A 17,055-nucleotide genomic window follows, 5' to 3' on the forward strand; every position below is an offset into this window, starting at 1 on the left:
GAGAGAGAACAAAGGCTGAACCTGGTCTTAACTTCCAATGCCCAACCCCCCTCCACGCCACTCCGCCAACCACCAGGATGCCCGGCATCAGAACATTCCAGGCATTCCCGTGATTGGCAGATAGCAGGTTGATTGACATGTCGGACCCCGCGAACACCGGGTACTGGTCAGTACAACACAACCACCTCCTAGCCTAGCACATAACACACAGCTGTCTGTGCGGGTCGCTACACAGCCCCCCCACCACAAAGTCCCTCGTCCCCGAGGGAACAAACAAAGTCTCTGAAGCGACCCGGAGGTCTCCTTTGCCTGCGTGGCCGTGATGGTCGCAGAGTGCCCCTCTGGGAACCAGGGGATGAAGGCAGGGATATGGGGGACAAGGAAGCGGGAACGGGTAATACAGTCCGTGGTTCTGGGGAACCACGCGGTGACACAGGGGGAGACAGGGGAGTGGGCTGTCTGGAGCCTTGTCTGCGGCACCTGAGGGTGGGTGCCTGGAGAATGTCATTGCCAGAGAGGGGAATTGTGGGGGTTCCTGGGGTTTGGGGAGAAGAGGCCCCTCTGTATGGGGCTAACCTGTCCCGGTGCAGTGCCACCTTTCTCCCCCTGGGAGGAAGCTGCACCCGGTACACAACCTCCCCTACCCTCTCCAGGACACTGCAGGGTCCCACCCAGTGACTGTCCAACTTGGGGCATCTGCCTTTTTTCCTTAGGGGCTGTAGACCCAGACCAGCTCCCCAGCCACAAAGTGCCTTCCCGGGTGTGCACGTCATAGTTCCTTTTCTGCCTCACACCTGCATTCACCAGCTGCTCTCTGGCGAAGGTGTGGGCTGTCTCCAGGCGGTCCTGAGTCTCCGGGCATACTCCGGCCCCGGAGGAACATGAGGGCTATCCAGGGGCCGACCAACGCCATCTCCGCAGGGGTGCGGATCTCTCCCCAGCATGAGGAGGGCAGGCGTGCAGGAGGTGGAGTCTTGGACAGCGGAGCGGCATGCCATGAGGACCATAGGCAGGTGCTTGTCCCAGTCACGCTGGTGTTTGGAAGAGACGATGGCCAGCTGCTGTCCAAGCGTTTTGTTGAAGCGCTCCACAAGGCCATCACTTTGAGGATGGAGAGGAGTAGTGCGGGTCTTGTGCATACCCAGCCTCTCACACATGGTGGCGAACACACGGGACTCAAAGTTTCTGCCTTGGTCGCTGTGGATGGACTCTGCAGCTCCAAACCTGCTGAACATCCCCGCTGTCAGGGCGTCGACGATGGTCTCTGCTTCCTGGTCAGGCAGAGCATAGGCCTCGGGCCATTTTGTGAAATAGTCCATGGCCGTGAGCACCCAGCGGTTTCCACTGTCTGTGGTGGGGAACGGCCCAACTACATCCACTCCCCCTCTCCATGGGAGCCCCCACTGGGAACTGTTGGAGCTGAGCATGAGAGCGGCCTGGGGGCCCTTTCTCGCTGTGCAGTTGTCACAGCGGCGACAAAAGTCCTCCACATCCCTCTTGTGCTGCCCCCAGTAGAAGCCCTGACGGAGACGGCGCAGTGTTTTTGTGACCCCAAAGTGTCCAGTCCCCACCCCCATGAGTACTCTGGAGCACAGCCTCCCGCAATGCTTTTGGGACCACCACCTGCCACCTCTCCTCTCCCGTAGCTGACTCCTTCCATGCCCGCTGTAGCACGCCATCAGCCAGCCGCAGTCTCTCAAACTTCGACCACAACCCTTTGGTCGCGAGTGAGAGCGCTGTCACCTCTTCCCATGGTGGCCTCACCTGCGCCTCTACCCACTGTAGCACTGGCTGTAGGTCTGTGTCCCGTCCCTGCTGCTGCCGCCATTCAGCCACGTCGACAGTCTGCAGCTCACAGCAGACAGGCCCGCCGCCCGACACACTGTGGCACAGACACCCTCCTCTGCCCGCAGCTCTCTCCCGTCCCTCTCTCCGTTCACAGTGGCGGCAGCCGTCTGCAGTACAGGGCCGACGGGACATGGCGTCGGCGTTGGAGTGGCGTGCCCCTGCCCTGTGCACCACCGTGAAGTCATACGGCTGAAGCTCCTCCAACCAGCGTGCCACCTGCCCCTCTGGCTCTCTGAAAGACATGAGCCACTGGAGAGCAGAGTGGTCAGTCCTTACAGTAAAGGGCAGACCACCCAGGTAGTACTTGAAGTGTTTGACGGAAGCCACAACAGCCAAGAGCTCCCGCCGGGTGACACAGTAGCGGCGCTCATGTTTGTCAAATGTTTTGCTGAAGTACGCCACCACTCTCTCCCCTCTGGCCCCACCTGGGCCAGCACCCCACCCATGCCCACATTGCTCGCGTCTGTGTCCAGGATAAAGGGCAAGGTGAGGTCAGGGGGGCGAGCACGGGGCCTCGATCAGTGCACGTTTCAGGGTGTTGAACGCCTCCTCACACTCCACTGTCCAAGTGAAAGCCTTGTCCTTCGGCAGCAGGCGGTTCAGTGGAGCAGCAATGCTTGAGAAGCCCCGTACAAACCTCCTGTAGTACGAGGCCAGGCCCAGGAAGCTCTTCAGCTGACGCTGGTCGGTGGGGGTGGGCCAGTCTCTGACAGCCCCTACCTTGTCCTCCATGGTGCTGATCCCCTCCTTCCCCACTCGGTGGCCCAAGAAGGACACCTCTCTCCTCATGAAGTGGCACTTCTCGGGGTGGAGCTTCAGACCTGCGGCAGCCACCCTCTCCAGCACACGCCGTAGCGCCCCCAGGGCTGACTGGAAGGAGCTGCCATGGGCCAGGATGTCATCGAGGTATACCAGACACTGCTGTCGGGGATGCCATCCAGCACCCTGTCCATCAAACGCTCAAAAGTAGCTGGAGCGTTGCACAGGCCAAAGCACAGGACCTTGAACTGCCAGTGTCCTCTGTTAGTGGAGAACGCAGTTTTGGCTCTGGCCTCTGGGGAGAGGGGCACCTGCCAGTAGCCGCTGCGGAGGTCTAGTGAGGAGAACCAGGAGGACCCCTAACCAGGTCCAGCGACTCATCGATACGTGGTATGGGGTATGAGTCCTTCCTGGTTACCTCATTCAGCCGCCTGTAGTCCGCACAGAACCTCAGCTTGCCCCCCTTCTTCGGAACCATGACGACTGGCGCCGCCCAGGGGCTGTCTGAGGGCTCAATGAAGTCTGCCCGCTGCATCTCCAACACAGCCTTGTCTGCCGCCTCCTGGCGTGCCAGCGGGATACGGCGGGGACGCATCTTGATGGGTCGAGCATCACCTGTGTCGATCTCATGCTGCACCAGATGGGTCTGACCCACCTCTTCCTCACTCAACGCAAAGCTGTCTCTGAATTCAAACAGCAACTGCCACAACCGTCCCTGCTGCTCGGGGTCAAGACCAACACAGTTCCTCCCCATATCTCCCTCACTGCAGACAGTGTCCTCTCCTCTCCCATCTGGGGTAGCTGGGCTGGGGGTGCGGCCCGGGCTCACAGAGGGCTGTGTCATGGAGGTAGCTGGGGGAATGTAACACACCGCCGTAGGTGAAAGGGGACTGGGGAAAAGTCACACACAGCTGTGGGGAGGGGCGCAGCCATGAGTCTCTGCTGCTTTAACTGTTGGAGTAAAGGGTTTGTTGGGTTGAGTGAATGTGACATTAGGGGGGGCCATGGTGACTTCCGTCCCTCCCTGGAAGCTCAGTGTGCCCCTATTTAGGTCTAACTGGCAGCCTGTGCTCCTAAGAAAGTCCAACCCCAGGATACAAGGGTCCTGCACAGCCGCCACCCACACAGGATGACGCACAGTCCTGCCCCCTACTGTCAGAGTCATTATTCCCTTCCCTTTCATGGGTGCCAGCTCACCTGTGACTGTGCGGAGCTGCACAGTTGTAGGCTCACACTGAGTCCAACCTGGCACAATATCTGGCCTCACCAGGGTTACTGTGGACCCAGTGTCCACCAGGGCGGAGCAGGGCACCCCCTCCACAGTGACAGGGACATGACAAAAGTCCCCAACACAGGTCCGGCCCACCACAACAACAGGCTCCATCCGCTTGCCCTCGTCTGTTTCTGGGGGAAGTGGAGCCTTGCTTCCCCGTCTGTGCCGGTGGGCTCCTCCTGAAGATGATGGTGGTTGGGATAGAAAGCCAGGGGTCCGCACTACCCGGTCTATGCGGACCCCGAGCCGTTTCCCTGAGCTCTGGGGACATGGGGCAATCTCGGCGCAGATGGCCTGGCTGGCCACAACCCCAGCAGACCCTGGGACCAGGGCTTGTGTTTCGTGCCGCCTGTAGCGACACAGCCCGAATGAGTTCTGTCATTTCGGCAACCCAAGCAGGCTTTTCCGGCTCCGGGCTGCTCTGCCCCCCAGCTCGCACAGAGGGTGTGTCTCCCTGCACCCCCACCAAAGCCCCAGCTGAAGCCCCAGCCCACACCAGCTCCCTCTCCAAAGCCATCTCCAAGGCTGTCTGCAATGACTCAGGATGAGCCAGCTGGGTCTGTATGCGCAGCTCCGTAGGGGAGAGCGCCTGTATGAACTGGTCCCGTGCTAGCTCGCTCTGCACGGAGGGGGGCATGTGAGCATATGCCCGCCGAGAGAGGCTCTCAATGTCATTAGCTAGCACCCGTAGAGGCTCTCCAGGCTGCCTGCGTCTATTCCTCAGTTCGGAGCGCAGTAGCCCGGGCTGTACACACTGTCCATAGCGCCTCCTCAGTGCTCCCACTAGAGCACCATAATCATGCCTGTCCTCGGGGCTAATCAATATCAAACAGGCCAGAGCTTCATCCGTGAGGCATAAAGCCAACTGCAGTGCCCTTTCTTCATCCGACCACCCCCTAAAATGAGCTAACAGTTCAAATTGAGCATGAAAAGCCTCCCAATCCGCCTTACCGGAATACTTCGGGGTCTTAACAGATACGGACGCAGCCGGGAACTGGGCGCCGCCATGTTTGCTTACATCCTGAGCCCCAGATTCCTCGTCACCCCGCGTCGACGTCGCCACTTCGGTCCGCCCACCAGAATCCGCGCGAAATACACTCGACGAAGCACTCATGCCCGCTTCAGCGGCCATCACTCTAACGTCCTCCCTCAAGCGGCCTCTGCGCTCCGACGCCCTGGCGATCTCCTCAGACAGAACCCCCGACGTCCATTCACACGCACCTCCTTGGCCATAATCGTCCCCTACCTCCACCTTCACTTTCGGATTCCCTCGAAGCATTTTCAATCCCCGTTCTCACCTACGGTAGCTAGCCACATAAGTCAGCTAGCTAGCTCGCTAACTTGTATCAACGTTTTTACTTCTGACACCAATGTAGTGACCTGACTAGATCATAAATGAACAATTGTCCAGACAGAGGCTTGAGTTTGCGAATTGACGGTTTATTGAACCAACTTTACACAGGCTACTGTTTGGGCCGTAGCACACGCCAAATAGATGACAGATAACCCACAAGCCAATCGTGACCTTCCCTTGTGAAGCCCAGACGTAAGAGAGAGAGAACAAAGGCTGAACCTGGTCTTAACTTCCAATGCCCAACCCCCCTCCACGCCACTCCGCCAACCACCAGGATGCCCGGCATCAGAACATTCCAGGCATTCCCGTGATTGGCAGATAGCAGGTTGATTGACATGTCGGACCCCGCGAACACCGGGTACTGGTCAGTACAACACAACCACCTCCTAGCCTAGCACATAACACACAGCTGTCTGTGCGGGTCGCTACAATAGCAATAAGGCACCCCCAGGGGCTTGTGGAAGACGTCCCTATCCCATTGACGTTAAGAAAATATGAAATGGTGAGGGTTAGGTAAGGGTTAATGGTTAAGGTAGGGGGTTAAAAGGGATACTTCGAGATTCTGGCAATGAAGCTGTTTATCTACATCCCCAGAGTCAGATGAACTCATGGATACCATCCAGTATGAAGGAAGTTAGAGGTACTTTCACGAGCCAATGCTAACTAGCGTTAGCGCAATGTATGCAAGTCTATATTATCTACTATTATGCTAGCTGATACCATACACTTCCAGTCATTGCGCTAACGCTAATTAGCAATTGCGCTAACTCTTGGTGTTTTGTATTTTATTAGGAATCTCCATTAGCTGTTTCAAAAGCAGCGGTTACTCTTCCTGGGGTCCAACACAAAACATGAAACATGACATAATACAGGACATTAATAAACAAGAACAGCTCAAGGACAATACGATGTACATTTTTTAAAAGGCACATGTAGCCTACATATCAATACATATCAAGGAGAGGTCTTGTGCCTTGAAGTGTTGCTTTCTCTGTTTTTTTAAACCAGGTTTGCTGTTAATTTGAGCAATATGAGATGGAACAGAGTTCCATGCAATAAGGGCTCTCTATAATACTGTACGCTTTCTTGAATTTGTTCTGGATTTGGGGACTGTGAAAAGACCCCTGGTGGCATGTCTGGTGGGATAAGTGTGTGTATCAGAGCTGTGTGTAAGTTGACGATGAAAAGACCCCTGGTGGCATGTCTGGTGGGGTAAGTGTGTGTATCAGAGCTGTGTGTAAGTTGACTATGAAAAGACCCCTGGTGGCATGTCTGGTGGGGTAAGTGTGTGTATCAGAGCTGTGTGTAAGTTGACTATGAAAAGACCCCTGGTGGCATGTCTGGTGGGGTAAGTGTGTGTATCAGAGCTGTGTGTAAGTTGACTATGAAAAGACCCCTGGTGGCATGTCTGGTGGGATAAGTGTGTGTATCAGAGCTGTGTGTAAGTTGACTATGAAAAGACCCCTGGTGGCATGTCTGGTGGGATAAGTGTGTGGTATCAGAGCTGTGTGTAAGTTGACTATGAAAAGACCCCTGGTGGCATGTCTGGTGGGATAAGTGTGTGTATCAGAGCTGTGTGTAAATTGACTATGAAAACAATTTGGGGATTTTCAACACATTAATGTTTCTTATTAAAAAAAAGAACACGTTATTCTGTCCTATTCGGTGTCCTGTGTGAATCTAAGTGTGCGTTCTCTAATTCTCTCCTTCTCTCTTTCTTTCTCTCTCTCGGAGGACCTGAGCCCTAGGACCATTTCCCAGGACTACCTGACATGATGACTCCTTGCTGTCCCCAGTCCACCTGGCTATGCTGCTGCTCCAGTTTCAACTGACCTGAGCCCTAGGACCATGTCCCAGGACTACCTGACATGATGACTCCTTGCTGTCCCCAGTCCACCTGGCTGTGCTGCTGCTCCAGTTTCAACTGACCTGAGCCCTAGGACCATGTCCCAGGACTACCTGACACGATGACTCCTTGCTGTCCCCAGTCCACCTGGCCATGCTGCTGCTCCAGTTTCAACTGTTCTGCCTTATTATTATTCGACCATGCTGGTCATTTATGAACATTTGAACATCTTGGCCATGTTCTGTTATAATCTCCACCCGGCACAGCCAGAAGAGGACTGGCCACCCCACATATGCTTTCTCTAATTCTCTCTTTCTTTCTCTCTCTCGGAGGACCTGAGCCCTAGGACCATGCCCCAGGACTACCTGACATGACTCCTTGCTGTCCCCAGTCCACCTGGCCGTGCTGCTGCTCCAGTTTCAACTGTTCTGCCTTATTATTATTCGACCATGCTGGTCATTTATGAACATTTGAATATCTTGGCCATGTTCTGTTATAATCTCCACCCGGCACAGCCAGAAGAGGACTGGCCACCCCACATAGCCTGGTTCCTCTCTAGGTTTCTTCCTAGGTTTTGGCCTTTCTAGGGAGTTTTTCCTAGCCACCGTGCTTCTACACCTGCATTGCTTGCTGTTTGGGGTTTTAGGCTGGGTTTCTGTACAGCACTTTGAGATATCAGCTGATGTACGAAGGGCTATAGAAATACATTTGATTTGATTTGATTCAAGCAGTCTCTCCACAAGTCTTAGCCAAGAGAGACTGGCAGCATAGTATTTATGTAATCTCTCTGATTACAATGAAGAGCAAGACGTGCAGCTCTGTTCTGGGCCAGCTGCAACTTAACTAGGTCTTTCCTTGCAGCACTGGACCACACGACTGGACAATAATCAAGATTAGACTAAACTAGAGCAGGACTTGACTACAACTGGACAATAATCAAGATTAGACTAAACTAGAGCAGGACTTCCTTTTTGGAGAGTGGTGTCAAAAAAGCAGCGCATCTATTTTTCAAGATTTACATGCTAAAATCGCCACTGCATTTAAACACCACATTTTTTTCCCATCATTCTTTATGTCATTGATCTTGGCTTCATAATACAGTTTCTTGTTCTTCTTGTTGAGTTTAGTCACATCATTTCTCAGTTTGCAGTAAATCAACCAGTCAGATGTGCAGCCGGACTTATTAGCCACTCCTTTTGCCCCCATCTCTTTCAACCATACAGTTTTTAAATTCCTCATCAATCCCTTGGAGCCTCAGCAGTTCTAACAGTCAGTTTCTTAACAGGTGCATGTTTATCAATAACTGGAAGAAGCAATTTCATAAGTTCATCAAGTGCAGCGTCTGGATGCTCCTCATTAATCAAATCAGACCAACAACTATTTTATATGTTTAGTGAGTCCGCCAGATCAGAGGCAGTAGGGATGACCAGGGATGTTCTCTGTTTAGTGAGTCCTCCAGATCAGAGGCAGTAGGGATGACCAGGGATGTTCTCTGTTTAGTGAGTCCTCCAGATCAGAGGCAGTAGGGATGACCAGGGATGTTCTCTGTTTAGTGAGTCCTCCAGATCAGAGGCAGTAGGGATGACCAGGGATGTTCTCTGTTTAGCGAGTCCTCCAGATCAGAGGCAGTAGGGATGACCAGGGATGTTCTCCGTTTAGTGAGTCCTCCAGATCAGAGGCAGTAGGGATGACCAGGGATGTTCTCTGTTTAGTGAGTCCTCCAGATCAGAGGCAGTAGAGATGACCAGGGATGTTCTCTGTTTAGTGAGTCCTCCAGATCAGAGGCAGTAGGGATGACCAGGGATGTTCTCTGTTTAGTGAGTCCTCCAGATCAGAGGCAGTAGGGATGACCAGGGATGTTCTCTGTTTAGCGAGTCCTCCAGATCAGAGGCAGTAGGGACGACCAGGGATGTTCTCTGTTTAGTGAGTCCTCCAGATCAGAGGCAGTAGGGATGACCAGGGATGTTCTCTGTTTAGTGAGTCCTCCAGATCAGAGGCAGTAGGGATGACCAGGGATGTTCTCCGTTTAGTGAGTCCTCCAGATCAGCGGCAGTAGGGATGACCAGATGTTCTCTGTTTAGTGAGTCCTCCAGATCAGAGGCAGTAGGGATGACCAGGGATGTTCTCTGTTTAGTGAGTCCTCCAGATCAGAGGCAGTAGGGATGACCAGGGATGTTCTCCGTTTAGTGAGTCATCCAGATCAGAGACAGTAGGGATGACCAGGGATGTTCTCTCGATAAGTGCGTGAATTGGACTATTTTCCTGTCAAAATGTAACGAGTAGTTTTGTGTGTCAAGAAAAATGTATGGAATAAAAAGTACATCATTTTCTTTAGGTAATGTAGTGAACTAAAAGTAAAAGTTGGTAAAAACATAAAAGGTAAAGTAAATAACAGATACCCCCCAAAAAACAACTGAAGTAGTACTTTCAAGTATTTTTACTTAAGTTCTTTACACCACTGATATTCAGGTCCCCAAAAAGTAAGACCTCTCTGTTTCCAGAACATACTATAAGAGAGACCCAGACACGGGAGGCAGATGGTTTGAGTCTTGATATCTATTAAACAATCCAAAAGGGGGAGGCAAGAGAATGGTCGTGGACAGGTCAAAGGTCAAAACCAGTTCAGAGACCAGGAGGTACAGAGTGACAGGCAGGCTCGAGGTCAGGGCAGGCAGGTGCGGAGTCCAGAAAACAGGTCAGGGTCAAAATGAGGAGGACTAGAAAAAGAGAATAGAAGCAGGAGTACGGGGAAAACACTGGTTGACTTGAAAAACATACAAGACAAACTGGCACAGAGAGACAGGAAACACAGGGATAAATACACTGGCACAGAGAGACAGGAAACACAGGGATAAATACACTGGTACAGAGAGACAGGAAACACAGGGATAAAAACACTGGCACAGAGAGACAGGAAACACAGGGATAAATACACTGGTACAGAGAGACAGGAAACACAGGGATAAAAACACTGGCACAGAGAGACAGGAAACAGGGATAAATACACTGGTACAGAGAGACAGGAAACACAGGGATAAATACACTGGCACAGAGAGACAGGAAACACAGGGATAAATACACTGGTACAGAGAGACAGGAAACACAGGGATAAATACACTGGTACAGAGAGACAGGAAACACAGGGATAAATACACTGGTACAGAGAGACAGGAAAAACAGGGATACATACACTGGTACAGAGAGACAGGGATAAATACACTGGTACAGAGAGACAGGGATAAATACACTGGTACAGAGAGACAGGAAACACAGGGATAAATACACTGGTACAGAGAGACAGGAAACACAGGGATAAATACACTGGTACAGAGAGACAGGAAAAACAGGGATACATACACTGGTACAGAGAGACAGGGATAAATACACTGGTACAGAGAAACAGGAAACACCGGGATAAATACACTGGTACAGAGAGACAGGAAACACAAGGATAAATACACTGGTACAGAGAGACAGGAAACACAGGGATAAATACACTGGTACAGAGAGACAGGAAACACAGGGATAAATACACTGGTACAGAGAGACAGGGATAAATACACTGGTACAGAGAGACAGGAAACACAGGGATAAATACACTGGAACAGAGAGACAGGAAACACAGGGATAAATACACTGGTACAGAGAGACAGGAAAAACAGGGATACATACACTGGTACAGAGAGACAGGAAACACAGGGATAAATACACCAGGGATAATAAGTGACACCTGGAGGGGGTGGAGACAATCACAAGGACAGGTGAACCAGATCAAGGTGTTACACATACACTATCAAGCATTTCACACATATTATTTAGATACTGACTGTTAGCACTAGGTGGCCGATAGCAACACCCCACAAGAAAAGGCTTTAGATGTGCCAACCTGCAACCACAACACTTCAATAACACTCAAGATCTTCTCTAAACATTACAGGGATATGGCTCTGAATATATACAGCAACACCTCCCCTATAAACATTACAGGGATATGGCTCTGAATATATACAGCAACACCTCCCCTATAAACATTACAGGGATATGGCTCTGAATATATACAGCAACACCTCCCCTATAAATATTACAGGGATATGACTCTGAATATATACAACACCTCCCCTATAAACATTACAGGGATATGGCTCTGAATATATACAACACCTCCCCCATAAACATTACAGGGATATGGCTCTGAATATATACAACACCTCCCCTATAAACATTACAGGGATATGGCTCTGAATATATACAGCAACACCTCCCCTATAAACATTACAGGGATATGGCTCTGAATATATACAACACCTCCCCTATAAACATTACAGGGATATGGCTCTGAATATATACAACACCTCCCCTGTAAACATTACAGGGATATGGCTCTGAATATATACAACAACACCTCCCCTATAAACATTACTGGGATATGGCTCTGAATATATACAACACCTCCCCTGTAAACATTACAGGGATATGGCTCTGAATATATACAACAACACCTCCCCTATAAACATTACAGGGATATGGCTCTGAATATATACAGCAACACCTCCCCTATAAACATTACAGGGATATGGCTCTGAATATATACAGCAACACCTCCCCTATAAACATTACAGGGATATGGCTCTGAATATATACAACAACACCTCCCCTATAAGCATTACAGGGATATGGCTCTGAATATATACAGCAACACCTCCCCTATAAACATTACAGGGATATGGCTCTGAATATATACAGCAACACCTCCCCTATAAGCATTACAGGGATATGGCTCTGAATATATACAACAACACCTCCCCTATAAACATTACAGGGATATGGCTCTGAATATATACAGCAACACCTCCCCTATAAGCATTACAGGGATATGGCTCTGAATATATAAAGCAACACCTCCCCTGTAAACATTACAGGGATATGGCTCTGAATATATACAGCAACACCTCCCCTATAAACATTACAGGGATATGGCTCTGAATATATACAACACCACCTCCCCTATAAACATTACAGGGACATGGCTCTGAATATATACAACACCTCCCCTATAAACATTACAGGGATATGGCTCTGAATATATACAGCAACACCTCCCCTATAAACATTACAGGGATATGGCTCTGAATATATACAACACCTCCCCTATAAACATTACAGGGATATGGCTCTGAATATATACAGCAACACCTCCCCTATAAACATTACAGGGATATGGCTCTGAATATATACAACACCTCCCCTATAAACATTACAGGGATATGGCTCTGAATATATACAGCAACACCTCCCCTATAAACATTACAGGGATATGGCTCTGAATATATACAGCAACACCTCCCCTATAAACATTACAGGGATATGGCTCTGAATATAGAGAGCAACACCTCCCCTATAAACATTACAGGGATATGGCTCTGAATATATACAGCACCTCCCCTATAAACATTACAGGGATATGGCTCTGAATATATACAGCAACACCTCCCCTATAAACATTACAGGGATATGGCTCTGAATATATACAGCACCTCCCCTATAAACATTACAGGGATATGGCTCTGAATATATACAACAACACCTCCCCTATAAACATTACAGGGATATGGCTCTGAATATATACAGCAACACCTCCCCTATAAACATTACAGGGATATGGCTCTGAATATATACAACAACACCTCCCCTATAAACATTACAGGGATATGGCTCTGAATATATACAACAACACCTCCCCTATAAACATTACAGGGATATGGCTCTGAATATATACAACAACACCTCCCCTATAAACATTACTGGGATATGGCTCTGAATATATACAACACCTCCCCTGTAAACATTACAGGGATATGGCTCTGAATATATACAACAACACCTCCCCCATAAACATTACAGGGATATGGCTCTGAATATATACACCACCTCCCCTATAAACATTACAGGGATATGGCTCTGAATATATACAGCAACACCTCCCCTATAAACATTACAGGGCTTTGGCTCTGAATATAGAGAGCAACACCTCCCCTATAAACATTCCTGTCTCTTCTATAAATGTTATATCCTTGTATTTCTCCTGCTGTATCATCAAATGAATTATCCAAGTGAGTCTCAGAAATGGCTAATATATGAACGTTATCTGATGTTAGCAAGTTATTGATTTCATGAACCTTATTTCTAAGGCTACATGTATTAATATGGTCTGTTTTCGATCCTTTCCTGGGTAGCTGATCAGAGAGAGACATAATATGGAAAAGAACAAACAAAGCAAGAGAAACAAAATATTAATTCAGCAGGCCATTCATCAATTGGTTTATGTGTGTGCTGTAGGGTTGAAGCAACGACCCCACAGGCTTGGCTCTCTCATCCCTTCCAGGCTTCCGGGAGGGAGGGTGGACAATGAGCCTGTCATAGCGGATGTAAGCAATGTCCCCACGCGCTCTGGCAGCTTTCATGGCTGGGATCATTTATTTCCTCTAGTTAGAAACTTCCTTAAAACTACACACAACATAACAAATGTATCCACGAGTCTGACTCTGGGGATGTAGACAAAAAAAAAGCTTAATTTCTAAAAATCCCGATTCCCGAAGTAACCCTTTACTAAGGTTCGGGGTTTTTAGGTATGAACTTCCCAAACATCCCAGATAGCACTGACCATAGGGGAAAGTACGGCAGCCTAATGGTGTCTTGAACATAGAAAGGAACAACAAGGAAGACAATTACCGGGTTTCAACCGCAGAATTTCAACACATTCAACCTTTTTCTTTTAAAATTAAATCATTGAAGCAAGCAAGCCAGTACCGCCTTGTGATAGTAGGTAAGAAACAGAAGCAAAATGTGCTTGTCAGTAAACTCGACCTTCTCTAAACAAAGCAGAAACGGATGTTAGTCAAGCTAAGCTAAAATAGCTGCGAATCGGGAAGAGGAAAAGTGAATTATTTACCTAACAGTAACGTTAGCTACTGACCACGCCTTTGTTATGGAAAGGAAATTGTTGAATTCAATGCTGATTGGAGTATTTTGTGTGTGTCCCCACATCTAGCTTTGGGGCTAATATAGCTAGTTTGTTATACCATGCATTATGCTAGTTACTAGCTAGACAGGAGGAGGGACGACTGGTGAATTTCTCGACCAGACGCTTTTTTGGCGTATTGCCTCCGATCGCAATGTACATTCCACCTTGTGACAAAACAAATAAATAAAGGCAGTACCATCTAACCCTGCACTTATACACTATCCTCCCCCAAAAACCCTTCCCAGTGGCTCCCTGGGCGAACCCCGCCTTCGGTTCTGCACTACCTGTCATTTCTATTCAGACATTTTGGAACAACACAAATAAATAATCATAACATTTAACACTATATAAAAAAAAATATATATATATATACAAAAATAAGACTCGTAAATATCAAAAAGAAGTAGCAAAGACTAATAGAAACAAATTTGTGTTGATTTGGCACTCGAGCGTCAGTACATTACCCATCCCCCAACACTGTCAACCAAGAGGCAAGACTAAACCAATTCACCTTGGTGCTGTGTAGACTCGTTTTATATTATTCTTAACGATTTCACACAAACCAGGAAAAAAAATTCAACAATTTGACTAATTGCATTAGTACTGTACAAAGTTAGAGGTGTGTTATTTGATAGATTCCCCCACTCCCCCTACCCTGGGCTTCCAGTGGGGTGACCTGAGGTCAACCTACCCCCTCCCCATCTCGTACTTCTGAGTGAGAGACCTTCCCAGACAGTAGCCTCCCTAGCTCACAAACTAGAATCAGGGCGCCCACTCCGACAAGGTTAATTGACCCACAGTCCCAAACGGTGACATGATATCATTGATGTGACAAGGCAAATGAACAATAGAAAACCGATATCACCATTCCGATTTTATTTTTGTTGTTGTTGTGCGGTTGTTTGGTTTCGCCCCCCTGACAAGATGCCACGCTGGGTGGCTGCCCATGTCGCTGGGTGGCTGCCCATGTCGCTGGGTGGCTGCCCATGTCGCTATGTCACTGGGTGGCTGCCCATGTCGCTGGGTGGCTGCCCATGTCGCTATGTCACTGGGTGGCTGCCCATGTCGCTGGGTGGCTGCCCATGTCGCTATGTCGCTGGGTGGCTTCCCATGTCGCTGGGTGGCTTCCCCTGTCGCTGGGTGGCTGCCCATGTCGCTGGGTGGCTGCCCATGTCGCCTATGCCTAAATCCACCACTTTCCAATCCCACTACTCGGACCTAAACGATCCTACACCAGGCCATGGGCCTGGGAGGATGGGACCCCCTTCTCTCAAAACCTACTGTAGATCTTCTGGACAGAAATCTCCCAATATTTCTCTGCTGCTGCAACTACCACATATCTTGTGTGATTTCCACCTTTTTAAAACTCATCCTCTCTGGCTGTCTCATCAGGCCTACTCAATGGTGGGGCCTCCCAGTCAACTCACTCATACATGGGCTGTCCTCTACTCTCTTCACTGCCTCAGCATAGGACCTTTTCTGCCTCAGCTGCATGGGGGACCCCCACAGTTGACACAGTTTCTCAATCCCAACTGTACACCCCTTCTGATTATACCCGCCTGCATGTTTCTCACATCGTGGGAATCTCATTTCTACACACAGCTGCAACATGTAAGAGTCCTTGGCACCTAATGCACTGAAGCGGGTTCGGAACATAGGCCCTCACAGAATGGCAAATACAACCTAACCGGGACCTTATCAGGAAGAAACTCTGTGCCAAAACTCAACAAGACAGACAGGGTAATCTCAGACTCGCCACCGGGACTACGTCTCACAGTGGGCGTCACAGAAACGAGGAATAGTCGTTTTGATTTGATCCACCTTTACACTCAACGTTGCTCCACTTGACCCCTTTTAGCACCGTAGGCTGAGCCCCAAGCAGCGCGACGCGAAGCGCTCGATACAACTAAAAAACATAAACGATTCCACTTCTCTAAACTTACACAGATGCGAAACCATTCCCAGTTTGTCCTTTACCCGACACAATGTATGGGTCAATGGGCCAAAAAGCAGGAATCCAGTCTTTCCAAAAAAATCTTACTCCAACCGGTCCAAAATCTTCTCTGGTAGGATTCTCAGGGCGTTGGAAGTCTCCATTACACCTGTCGCCACAAATAGACCCAGTTTATCCTGGAATGGCTCTACCTCAAATTACACCTGTCACCACAAATAGACCCAGTTTATCCTGGAATGGCTCTACCTCAGAGCGCTCACTACTGCCGTCTGACACCATTTCCAGATTCTCAAGAGAGCATGAAGACCTGTAAGTCATTACTTGGTTTTGTAATGAGGAGAACGATGTACTGTATCGCCTTTCCGCGTATCATGCGTGGCAATTCAAAATGAAGATGTCAGGTGGTGGTACAGATGCTCTAGTCTCTACTCCAAAATTAAACACATTCAGTTGGCCTACAATTATTTATTTATTTGGTATTGGATTTTGAATAGCCTCGTAATAGTTAGAACATTTGAAACGTTCCCTAATAGGCTTACCACATTACCTCTAGCTACAGAATGTGTCACCACCGTGCGGTTCCACCTCGTCACCTCTCTTCTTCATTCCTTTCTCCAGCACGCGGGCTGTCAACAGTTGAAATGAAATATATATATATATTTTTTGTTGAAAACATGTTACTATTGATGTTCCTGAACAGATTTAACTTGACTTCCACAAATTAAGCCAAATGGTTAACCGCAGTGAACTAACCAGAGGAGCTTACCCACAGGAGTGAACTAACTCGGAGGAGCTTACCCACAGGAGTGAACTAAACCAGAGGAGCTTTACCCACAGGAGTGAACTAACCAGAGGAGCTTTACCCACAACTAACTAACCAGAGGAGCTTTACCCACAGGAGTGAACTAACCAGGAGGAGCAGAGGAGCTTTACCCACAGGAGTGAACTTACCCACAGGAGTGAACTAACTCAGAGGAGCTTACCCACAGGAGTGAACTAA

At 49.0% G+C, this 17,055-nt stretch overlaps 2 protein-coding genes across 8 annotated transcripts in view; both read left to right on the plus strand.

The window, feature by feature from the left end:
• The window catches only part of smoc1 (SPARC related modular calcium binding 1), a 573,206-nt gene that overhangs the window by 372,355 nt on the left and 183,796 nt on the right, over nucleotides 1-17,055 (plus strand). The window lies entirely within an intron of this gene.
• The window catches only part of psen1 (presenilin 1), a 62,872-nt gene continuing 59,533 nt past the window's right edge, over nucleotides 13,717-17,055 (plus strand). The window contains exon 1 of the mRNA XM_065004414.1: nucleotides 13,717-13,903. The gene's annotated coding sequence lies outside the window, so the exon portion shown is untranslated. The remainder of the gene's footprint in view (nucleotides 13,904-17,055) is intronic.

This window comes from Oncorhynchus nerka, linkage group LG18, assembly GCF_034236695.1.
Source record: "Oncorhynchus nerka isolate Pitt River linkage group LG18, Oner_Uvic_2.0, whole genome shotgun sequence".
NCBI classification, from domain to species: Eukaryota; Metazoa; Chordata; class Actinopteri; order Salmoniformes; family Salmonidae; genus Oncorhynchus; species Oncorhynchus nerka.